General features: G+C 41.6%; 1 long non-coding RNA gene across 1 annotated transcript; it reads left to right on the top strand.

Moving 5' to 3' along the window:
* Positions 1-10,102: 10,102 nt before the first annotated feature.
* On the top strand, positions 10,103-10,453 carry LOC123668008. The gene is made up of 2 exons (XR_006745507.1): positions 10,103-10,271; positions 10,369-10,453. It is a non-coding gene; the product is annotated as an uncharacterized LOC123668008 (long non-coding RNA).
* The last annotated feature ends 696 nt before the right edge of the window (positions 10,454-11,149 follow it).

Genomic DNA, 11,149 nt, shown 5'->3' with positions numbered 1-11,149 from the left:
CTGGAGATGAAATTTAACGTTGTCATTAGTGCCGAGGTCGCATGTCACGACGCCATTGACTGAGGCAGGAGCACCCCCCAAGCCATGTACCTCGGCGCAGACGGCTCTAGGCTTGAGCCCAAGTCGCTTAGCAGCGTGTGCTGTCAGAAAATTATTTTGACTACCCGTGTCAAACAACGCTCGAAACGCATGAAATTCACCACATGTGTCACGAAGTTGAATCTTAAAATTAAAAAACTAAACTACGATTGTTAAGAAGATTGTTATTCGGTTGGCAGAGGGCACAATTTAACTAAAGGTCTCTTAATTATGTGATCTCTAGTTTTTAAAGTAGCTACTCGAATCACTCCATCAGGCCCAGGGTGTAAGTCTACTACTCGTCTAAAGTAACTACTCGTCTAAGTGTACTACTCGTCCTAATGCCCATTGGAGTGGAGGTCGATTATCATCCTTAATAAGCACGATCGAATTTACGGTTAATTGTTTTGAGTCTTTAGTCCATTTTGCCCGCTGAGTTAACGCGTGTAGATATTCGTGTTTCCAACGTCTCCAAAATTGCTGTTGGAACGATTGAATCAGTTGCCATCGGCTTAGACGATTAAGATTAACATTAGAGTAATCTGGATCGGGAACCGCCGTAAGAGGTTCCAGCGTTATTTTTGGTGCCGAAACCCGGGACTTAAGTGCATATGATGCTCTCAAGTCCCGGGTTTCGGCACCAAAAAGATGTACGCAAATGAGAACGGTTCGTTGATAATGATGCAATGTCACTAGCGTACAGTCTGGATCGAGTATGAATATATACTCGCCGGTAATTAACGGTACACGCTTTGAATATAGACCAAGAGATATGCATAAGCACAACTCACCTTGCTCAGCAGGAACGGAAGACGGAGTGGTTCTCGTTAGCTTTGTTGCGACTAAAAGGATCTATGCTGGCCAGCCACGGTTTTCTGCATTAATCGTCCACAAATCATGCCACACACAAACTTTCGCAAGATGCAGTATATTCGGAACAGTGAAGCTTTTTGGTTTCAACGGAAGCAATCGACGCGTACGGTTAGACGACAGCTTTTCTTGTTCTTGGCCGCCGCGGGCGCTGCTTTCTTTGGGAGGTTGGCTTGCGCATGCGCGCCGGTGATCCGGGCGCTCTCATCGGTCAAATAACAAGCGTGTACCGTTTAAAATGAAATTACGACATTTTATTGGTTAAGTAAACGAGCGCACGGAAATTTAAAAATTATAAACATTTGAACGTTAAAAACGGAACAGTATCATTACCGCTGTTGGATTGCCTAATAAAATATAATATATTTATGAATTCAATGAAGCTGCGATAAATTTCTTTAGTTTCTTACTGTCTACATTTTGCATACAAATATAAATGCATCTACAAAATACCATACCAAAGCGATCCATATACCCGAAGACAGATCACTAATACTTAGGTACTAACTGTCTTACTCATCACAGGGACACAATTCTACTCGAGAGTTATTTAGCTGTGATCTACAGTAATATTGAGATACCTTCATACACGAATGTCATACCATCATGTCAGATTCAACTAAAATATTCCACGCATTACGCATCCCTTCCACCAGAGACCGCTTACCAAACAGAGCAAGTAAGTATTCTCATAAAGTATTGATATGACTAGAATGCGCCAAGCCGTATTTCTCTTCCTTCCAACTAATCTTTAAGAATTATATAAATTGTGGGTAGTCTAGAAGACTATCTAGTAATAAGACCGCCCGTTGCACGCTATGTAATTAATTTTTAAGTTGTCAATTTATATAACTATTATTATATGTTACCGTGTACAATAAAACTATTTATCATTTTATTATATTATTATTATCTATACAAATAAATTAAATTAGAGTGTCTGTTTGTAATATTAAAATAACCGCTTTTTACTAAACGCATATGGATGTATACACGGTAAATATACCAAAATTACTTTTTTTTACGATTTTTGTCTGTCGATCTGTTTGTTCCGGCTAATCTCTGAAAAGGCAAAAGCTGATGTAACAAAGAGTAATTTAGGCTACTTTTATTTTATAAATTTATTTATTTTATGAGCTTTTTATTAAATTCCATGCGGACGAAGTCATGAACACGGCTTGTTATTACATAAACTCATTCAAATTTATTCCAAACTATCTCAATTCCTATTATTTTTTTGTTTGTTTTGTTCCTGTTCAAGAAATAAGCAGATAACAGGAAATAATTATTTTGTATAGATGATAATCACGAATAAAATTTAAATAATTCATATACCTATGTAAATAAGTCTAAATACTTCATTTGAAATTTTGTTTAGTTTTGAGCTCTTTTCTATATAATTATTCAATTTATATGCAAATGTATTTGATTAAAATATACCTGAGATAGGGGTTTATAATTAACGGTAAACAGACTTAAACAACATCGTTACTATTTGTTGAAAATAGATTGTGTGATACCGAAGGCTACCTTATGCTTATCACCCTACACTTTGGCAAATAAACTAGTAACATGTGGGCGAATCAAAATGAATAAGAAACCAAAATGTATAGTTTCGCGGAGAAATTAGGGAAATGTAAAAATTTATCTAAAAATTTGTTTATTGTTATAATACATATCATGAACCATATCATACAATCTCAACATATATAATAAATATCAACATATCTATGAACCCGTTTCATCACCAGTAACAATTAGATTCAACACACCATCCTAGTCTTCATTGCAGACGTTCAAAAACGCACGGGGACATTTCACGCGCTGTTGTTTTTGCACTGACGTGAGCTATCTGGCAGTAAAAGTCTCGTCAAAATCAGTCCAGCCGTTTCAGAGATTAGCCGCAACAAACAGGCAGACACACACACACACATAGAAAACTTGTAAAAAAAATTATTTTGGTACATCTACCGTGTATAATACATCCATATGCATTTACATAGACCGTAGGCCTAATTGATTGTAGGTATATACAGGGTCTGTCGTTAATAATAGATAATCCAGTAAGTGGAGGTAGTCCAGGTGTCAGGCTAAAATAAAATGATTTTTTTTATGTCAGTTTTACCAAGAGTGTAAAAATGGTATCCACTGTTAATGTTTTTCAAAAATTTTGTTCCTTTGGCCATTCAATCGGGTGCCATTTTCACAAAATTTTGTATTTATGTGTTATTTTTGTGGCATCTTACTTCTAGAGATTTGTTTTATTTAATTCATATGGCAGCTATAGCGTCATACATTTTTTTTTTTCACGATCATGGGTTAAAAATACAAGTAGTGAAAAAAAAACAATGAAAAATTACTTTAAATGTTAATTTTATTAATGTTTTATGATAAAAACGCCTCTAAATCTAATCTAATCTATTTAATGGTGTCCAATAAAGAATATTATTATTATCTGCTGAATGTCACTCCGCCCGCCCAATACATAATAGATACATATATTATAATAAGTACTTAAATAAATAATATAGTAAATTTACTTATACTTACATATATAAATATAAGCGGGTGGAGGAATACGCCCCGGCAGGGAGATCAAACGGCCGGGGGTTAGGGCTGTAGGCCGAGAAACCGGCGGACAATCCTAGCCGAGTCAAGTAACACCGCCTTCTGCATCCTGGCTGCGAGCGAACCGTCCCGGATCCCCAGTTGCCTCAGATGGTGAGCAAGGCTAACCGGGATCAAACCATTGGCAGATATTACGATAGGGATTATTTCAGCAGACCCCACACCCCACATGACGACAATCTCGTGCGCCAGATCCAGATATTTACGTTTTATTACGTTACGTTTTCTCAGTCTCGGCTTTCACGAGGTTCTCGTCATGCGGGACGGTGATATCCACTAAAAATACCCTCGACCGTGCCCTGTCCATCACCACGATATCAGGCTTGTTCGCCAGTATCGTCCTGTCTGTGGCGATAGGCAGGTCCCAGTAGAGCCGGACTCCGTCGCGTTCGAGTACTGGCACCGGTGAGTATTGGTCACTCAGACATGTGCTTTCGGGTTGTTCCGCGCTTGCTAATACTGAGTACTTGCACAGACACAACCAAGTGGCCAAGATTCTCCACCAAGAGCTTGCTCTTATCTACGGTCTCCTGGAACAGAGGTGCTCAGTACGACCGGTTTCTGCCAGTTCTCTTTGGCCAAGGCTAGGGGGGTTAGTCCTTTGTCACACATTGAAACGTCACCATGCAAAGCGCTGTCCCGTCTCGTTTCAAAGTAGGCCCTGAGGCTGCACACCTCGCGGTTATGCATGGTCTTAGCGCTTAACATGCCTCGACCACCACACTTCCGCGCGATGTACAGTCTCATGACCGACGACTTAGGGTGATGCACGCGATGGTACGTCATATTTGTGCGGACTCTTCTGTCCAGGGCGTCAAGTTCGGTCTGAGTCCATCTGAGTATGCCAAAGGTGTACAAGAGAGTGGGCATGACCCAAGCGTTATAGGCTCGGACCTTGTTGGCTCCAGACAAGTAGCTCCGAAGAACTTTTGTCAGCCGTCCAAAAAAGATTTCACAAACTGCCTGTTTCATGTCCACTTCCTTCACCCCTATGCATTGTGACATACCCAGATACCGGTAAGATTCAGCTTCGGAAAGGGTCTTGAATGATGTTAATTCGAGACTAAGCTGCGACGATTGAGTCACCTGACCCCTGTCCACATGCACGACCGCACACTTATCCACTCCAAGCTGCATCCTGATGGAACTGCTGAACTCCGTAGTGATTTTCAGCAGTTCCTGCAGGCGTGCAGCGTTAGGTGCCAGCAATTTGAGGTCGTCCATGTAGAGAAGGTGGGAGACTTTAGTACCTCCTCTCCGAAACTGAAAGCCTGTCCCCGAACGCTCCAGCAGGGTGCTTAGAGGGTTCAAGGACAAGCATAACCATAGTGGACTCAGGCAATCACCCTGGAAAATACCCCTCCGTATCCTGATTGGGTCATCCGCACCCGTCATTCGCTCGCCCTGGAGACATATGATCGTGCTCCATTGCCCCATACATACTCCGAGGAAGTCTCGAACTGCCTCGTCAATCTTGTACAGCTCGAGGACCCTCAGGAGCCATGAATGAGGCACCGAGTCGAAAGCCTTTTTGTAGTCGATCCAGGTGGTCGAAAAGTTCCGACGGTTGCGTCTGACAAGCTGGCCCGCCACGGAGTCGATGAGAAGGAGCTCCTTTGTACCGCGACCGCCTCCACGACATCCGTTCTGAGCTGCAGACAAGATATTAAACTCACCAATATGTCGTGAGATCTTACAGCTCAGAACGGACGTCAGTGTCTTGTAGATGGAGGTCAGACACGTTATGGGGCGGTAGTTGGTGGGATCTGCGGTGTTGGTGGACTTTGGAGCTAAGTGAGTGATCCCGGTAGTGAAAAGGTTCGGGAGTGTCTTCCGATCTATTGCCTCTTGGTATTGTCGAGCCAAGGTCGCATGGCAGACCGAGAGCCCTTTCAGCCAGTAGTGATACAGACCGTCGGCCCCCGGACTTTTCCAGTTCGGAGCCCGCCGGACCGCACCACTGACGTCCTCCGTAGAGATGGCGATTGGGTTCATCGGTTCGATTTTAGCACATGCGTCCTGAACCGCCGCAATCCAAGGGCCCTCCTCGTGCTCCACCTCCCTTGACCATATGTTGCGCCAGAAGGCGACGAGGTCAACCGTACTCGGTTTTAGGGAAGCAGAGCCCGATATCGGGTTCTCCAGCTTTCTATAGAACCTTTTCTGATCACTCACGAAGAGGCGATTTTGTCGAAAGCGCTCAACTCTCTCAGAGTACCTGCGAATGCGCTTTCCCCATGCCGCGATTCTTGGCCTTGTGTTGCCCGACCTGAAAGCTAGCAGCCTACCAATGAGGGCCCTGGCCAGGTTGATACGGCGTTCTATTCTCCTCTTCCAGGCTGGTACGTCGCTATTCTTATGAGTAGCGCATCCAGACTCCTGGGTCTTGGCTCCGACAAGGCGGTGCACCGCTAGAGCGGCGCCGAAGAGAATAGAACCCGTATCCTCCAAGCTGAGGCTGCCTTCCAAATAGGGAGGCAACAGTCTGTTGGCTGCCTCAATGGCATTCCGCGTCGCGGCATTGAGGGGGAGGCGAGAGAGTCGCGGTCTCATTTCCAGAGGAGTGCCTCGAGTCTCGGAAATCGCCTCTTGCAAGATCCCTCTCATCTGTTCTACTTTTTGGGCGACTGCTCCCTCAGTGATCGCCTCCACAGGCGCTTCGCTACGAACGCCTTCTTGTTGCGCTGACACTTCGTTGCGCACCGTGGACACGGGTTCGACTTCAGGAGCAGCCTCACGTCGAAATCGTTCGAGCTCGGCGGCGTCAAATATGCCCTTTCGTTGGATGTACCGAGCTCGATCTGCCAGGTTCTGTTCCGTAACAGTTAGCGTAGGCTCAAGCAGTAAGAACTCGCGGTGCATTACTGCCCGGTAGCCAGTCCGTCCGGTCTCCCGTCCCACAGCACTATAGTACGCACGCATGACACTCTCGTTCATTTTCGGTGTCCATCTCATGCGACGTACTCCACCAGCGGCGGGCACCGAATGCTGAGTCCCTTGGGACTCTGTCGTCGCCAAGCCAACTGGTGGGGATGGTGGATAAGCCGACCGGTCAGGTGGTGGTGCCGGTCGGCGGGGTTGGCTGGCGGCCCGCATGCTGCCACGTCCAGCGCCAGCTCCAGACGCGCCCTGGTGTCCCCCAGGCACCAGCCCTATGCGCCTTTGTAAATTATCCTCCATCATGTTTATTTATTTATGAGTGCTAATATACTCACTCGGAGAGGCACTCACGCTCTCCGAGGAGGCTGCGCAGGTGTTATGCAGCTTTTGTTGCCCTTAGTCGCCTTTTACGACACCCTAGGCGTAGGAAGGAGTGGCGCTATTCTACTCTGCCGGGAACCACACGGCTTTGATTATTATTATTATTATTATTATTAAATATAACATATGTAGATATTGTGTTAGTAAAAAAATGTGACACATATTATAAATTAATAGGTTAAGAAATCGTAAAAGTCCAAATAAAGAGTTTATAATTGAATTGGTTTTTCTTCTTAGTCGGACACTCTCGTCGAGTGATCGTGGTTACGCTGACGAAGTACGTGGTAGGGTGTTCAAAGGGTCGATAGCATTTCTGAGGGTAGCTCTTCCAGCGTGTGCTTCCATTTTTGTCCATTAGAGGCGTTCCGAGTATACTGAACCGCAGTGGACTCAGTAGCCTTTGTGATTACGTCTATCCAGCGGGTTGACAATCGACTGCGTGCTCACTTGCCACCTGGCCCTGAACCACCAGTCTCTCTGTTGAGTTCTCGTTTCTAGAGATGTGACTAAATAACTTCAGTATCAGTTGCACAATTGCTGACAGTCTATCTTTAATACGAAGTTCTTTGAGGATCGATACGTTGGTGCGAAATGCCGTCCACGAACTCTTTAGGAGGCGTCTGCAGCACTACATTGCTAATACGTCGATTTTACGGTGATCCTGCAGTCTCAGAGTACAAGTTTCGGCTCCATAGAGAAAAATTGGAAAGACAAGGCATTTCATCAATCTGAATTTAGTCTTCTTAGTAATCCTCCTGTCTCCCCAAATCTTTGTCAGCCAATCTACTGCAGACCTGGTGATGGTGCACCGTTGGCTGATCTTATCGTCACATTCTCCAGTACTTGATATAGTAGAACCGAGTTAAATATAGTTCTGTACCACTTCGCAGTTAGCTATGTTGTCGACGTTCCACTTTGTTCAGCCTGGTCTTCTATCATCATCTTCGTTTAGTCATCTTCGTTTGTTTGATAGCAAGTCCAAATCGGAGTCTGGTACTTTCTATACGGATCAGAAAATTTTTCATGTCTGTCCAAGAAGGATATTGTCGTCAGCGTATCAGCGCTCTGACGGCCATTGGTCCTGCGACACAGATGACCAGCCCACTGTCACTTCAACTTGCTAATTCTGTGGGCTATGTCGCTTACTTTCGTTCTCTCGCGAATAGTCTCATTTCTAATTCTATTTTTGAGAGAAACCCCATGCATAGCCCGTTCCATTGCACATTGAGCGACTTTAAACTTGTGGACCAGTCCCTTCGTCAGAGTCCACGTCTCGGCTCCGTATATTAACACCGGCAGGACGCATTGCTCGAAAACTTGTCTTCAAGCATTGCGGAATCTTCGAAGCGAAAACTCGATGAAGCCTACCAAACGCCGCCCAGCCCAACCGAATCCTCCTATCGGCCTCTCTCTCAAAGTTGTTGCGGCCTATTTGGATAGTATGGCCTAGGTAAATGTAATCCTGAACAACTTTGAGAAGGGTACCATCGAACGATTCCGGTCTCGGTATGACTTGGTTGTTAAACATAACTTTCGTTTTATCCAAGTTCATACTGAGACCGACTCGTTAGGAGGATTCTAAAATGACGCATTTGGCCGAGCACTCCCTTTTTTAAGCTGCTTGAGCGCCACACCAATGTCATCCACTTTGATATTCGGGATATTTTCGAAAAATGGCAGCCTGATAGCTTGCGTGCTCTCGTCTCCCAAACACCGTTGTAGAAGGCCGAAGTAGCACTATGTAGGGCTTTTGTAATATTGTCATATAAGGCTTCAACTTCACCGTCAGTGTAACGTGCTCGGCGCATATCATATCATCAATTAGTGCTATGTTCCTGTGGGAAAGCAGAATAGAGTAGATAGTAATATATTAAAAACTCACGATGCTCAAACTCGCACTTATCCTATAAAGAATTTCGTAATATGCATAAATATTCTTTTTTTTAAGTGAAAACATACAGATAAACGGTTTAATACAGATAATATAAATGAGTACAATTTTTTTTCTTTTTTTCGTTTTAATGACACACATATATATACAGTGTAAAAGTCTGTTAACTGTACTCTTACTATTTTACTGTGCTTCTTGTTTAAAAGTTGGAAGACATTTATTGAAAATGATTAAATTTCATAGTTGTTTGAATATTTTTATCGTGGTTTTGGAGTTATCTTCTGTTTTGGGAGGACGTAAGTTTATTCACACTTCATTCATATCTGTCAAATTCATCTATATTGACATTTATGGCTACTAAGCAGACAACGAATAAATAGCCTTTACTGCATTTCGGTTGTCCGCATATCATATCACTACTTATTATAAGCTAAAAATATCATAAACTGTTCTATTTAAATAAATGAATATAAATAGCACTTGACTCTTCCGGGCATACTACAATTTTTAGGACTTGGGGGTCGCCGAAATATCGGATTTTTCAAAATAACTATCGTGGTAGTTCCCGTAAAATCAAAAGTGTTGATATTTACCGTGAACATTAAAAGCTTGTATAAATATACAATATCGATGGTATATTTAGTATGTTTCACTTAAAAATCACCTCGTGAGTACCTTCGCCCGCTTTGATTACTTCCGCACGAAATATAAAATTTTAATCGCTTCAATTGAAACAAATAATACGCAGTGTCTGTGGCTCTCGTGTCTCTTAAACAAAAGTAGAAATCGAATAAAAAATGTTAAAAAGTCGGTTGCTTACGCATCGTTCATTAAACGCCGCTTGGGAACAAATTAAAAATTGGATAAAATTTGGATTTGGAACTGGTTATTCCTCTATAACAAAAAATTCATCAAAATTAATTTTCAAATTAAAGAAGATATCGTGGAATATACTTCTTCATGACATAAAGATCCAGAAAAAGAAATGATAGCTACGTTTTATAGTTATGGAGTATGAACCAAAAAAGAAACTTTCAAATTAATCTATAATTGCCGAAGAAACAAAAAAAAACGTACATAAATCTTAAAGACTGTAACGTAGTAAAATTGTGGTGCATAGCGACATCTAGTTATAGCCGCGGTATTACTATTGATCCTGGTATTGAGGTTTATCTAGCGAAGCTTGCGGGCTCACTAGATGGCGTGCTTGGAGAGTTGCTATGTATTTGCACGGTTTTGTTTTTACATTGTTTCATGTTTAAATATTTATTTAATTGCTTAGGATTTTTGTCTAAATTGTTTTTATAAATAATATTAAAAAAAAAATAAAAATATATAGATTTATTTCGGTTTGCTGTATTGGATAAATTTTTAATTTTGAGTGGCAACACTGCCAGATTAAAGGACTTTCGCTTCGACCATGATTGGGAACGGCGAGGGAAAGATTTCACGTTTTCGTGTTTTGTTGGCCAGGTTCGCCTGCATATTAAAAATTATGTCTCTGAAGTAGAGAATAATAATTTTATTTATCTCAACAATAATGGTGAGTTAATTTCGATATTTTGGTGGGACCTTTTTTTCCTTTGTGTTTGTGATAACCTTTAGGTGTCATATTAACTCGTAATTTACTTTTGTTACAGCTTCCTTATTTTGTTCATTTTGAAATGGATATTTTTATCTGATTTCGGGGATGGTGGGAACGAGAGATTACACATATGCAATCTACTCTGGTAAGATTTTAAACCATTCTTTTAAATTTTGCATCGGTTCGATTCCGCCATTTTGACAACGTGTTTTCTTTGTTTCAGGGTTTTTTGATTCTTTCATTTTTATATTTCCTTAGTATTTTATTGTTTTATTTTATTATATTACGTAACTAATTAATGGAGATATGACTTTAGAAGAAAATACACTTGCGTTACCATGATGTAGGAAAAATTTAAATATGAAAAATTTATAATTTGAAATTAAGATGGAACTTAAATGAGTTACAAACAGAACTCAAACTTAAAATTATATTTCGATTTCATTCTGTCATTTTCGTTAAACTTCAATCATCGAGGCCTGGATATTTGAATTTGGAATTTAAATAAAACACTAAAAGGTATCTTTTCAATATTTTGAAAGCTGAGTCTACCGTGGATCACCAGAGCAATGAAACATCTGTCCGTATTAAAGTAGAACCTTTGGGCTGGAGATCCTGCTCATCGAAACTTCCTGTTGAAACCTTAACACCCGGTGGATGTCCAGAGCAAATTGACAATTCAAGTAATTGGTATGAATTAAAGCAGAAGAGGTACAGACTTTCTCATTATTTAGTTGATCTATGCTTATTTACAAGGTTATTTGATTTCTGGTGGTATACTCGTTAAGCTCATTATACTCGTTAAGCTCATTATACTCGTTAAGCTCATTATACTC

This window comes from Melitaea cinxia, chromosome 29, assembly GCF_905220565.1.
Source record: "Melitaea cinxia chromosome 29, ilMelCinx1.1, whole genome shotgun sequence".
Lineage (NCBI taxonomy): Eukaryota > Metazoa > Arthropoda > Insecta > Lepidoptera > Nymphalidae > Melitaea > Melitaea cinxia.
This window is presented reverse-complemented; position numbering and strand designations above follow the sequence as displayed.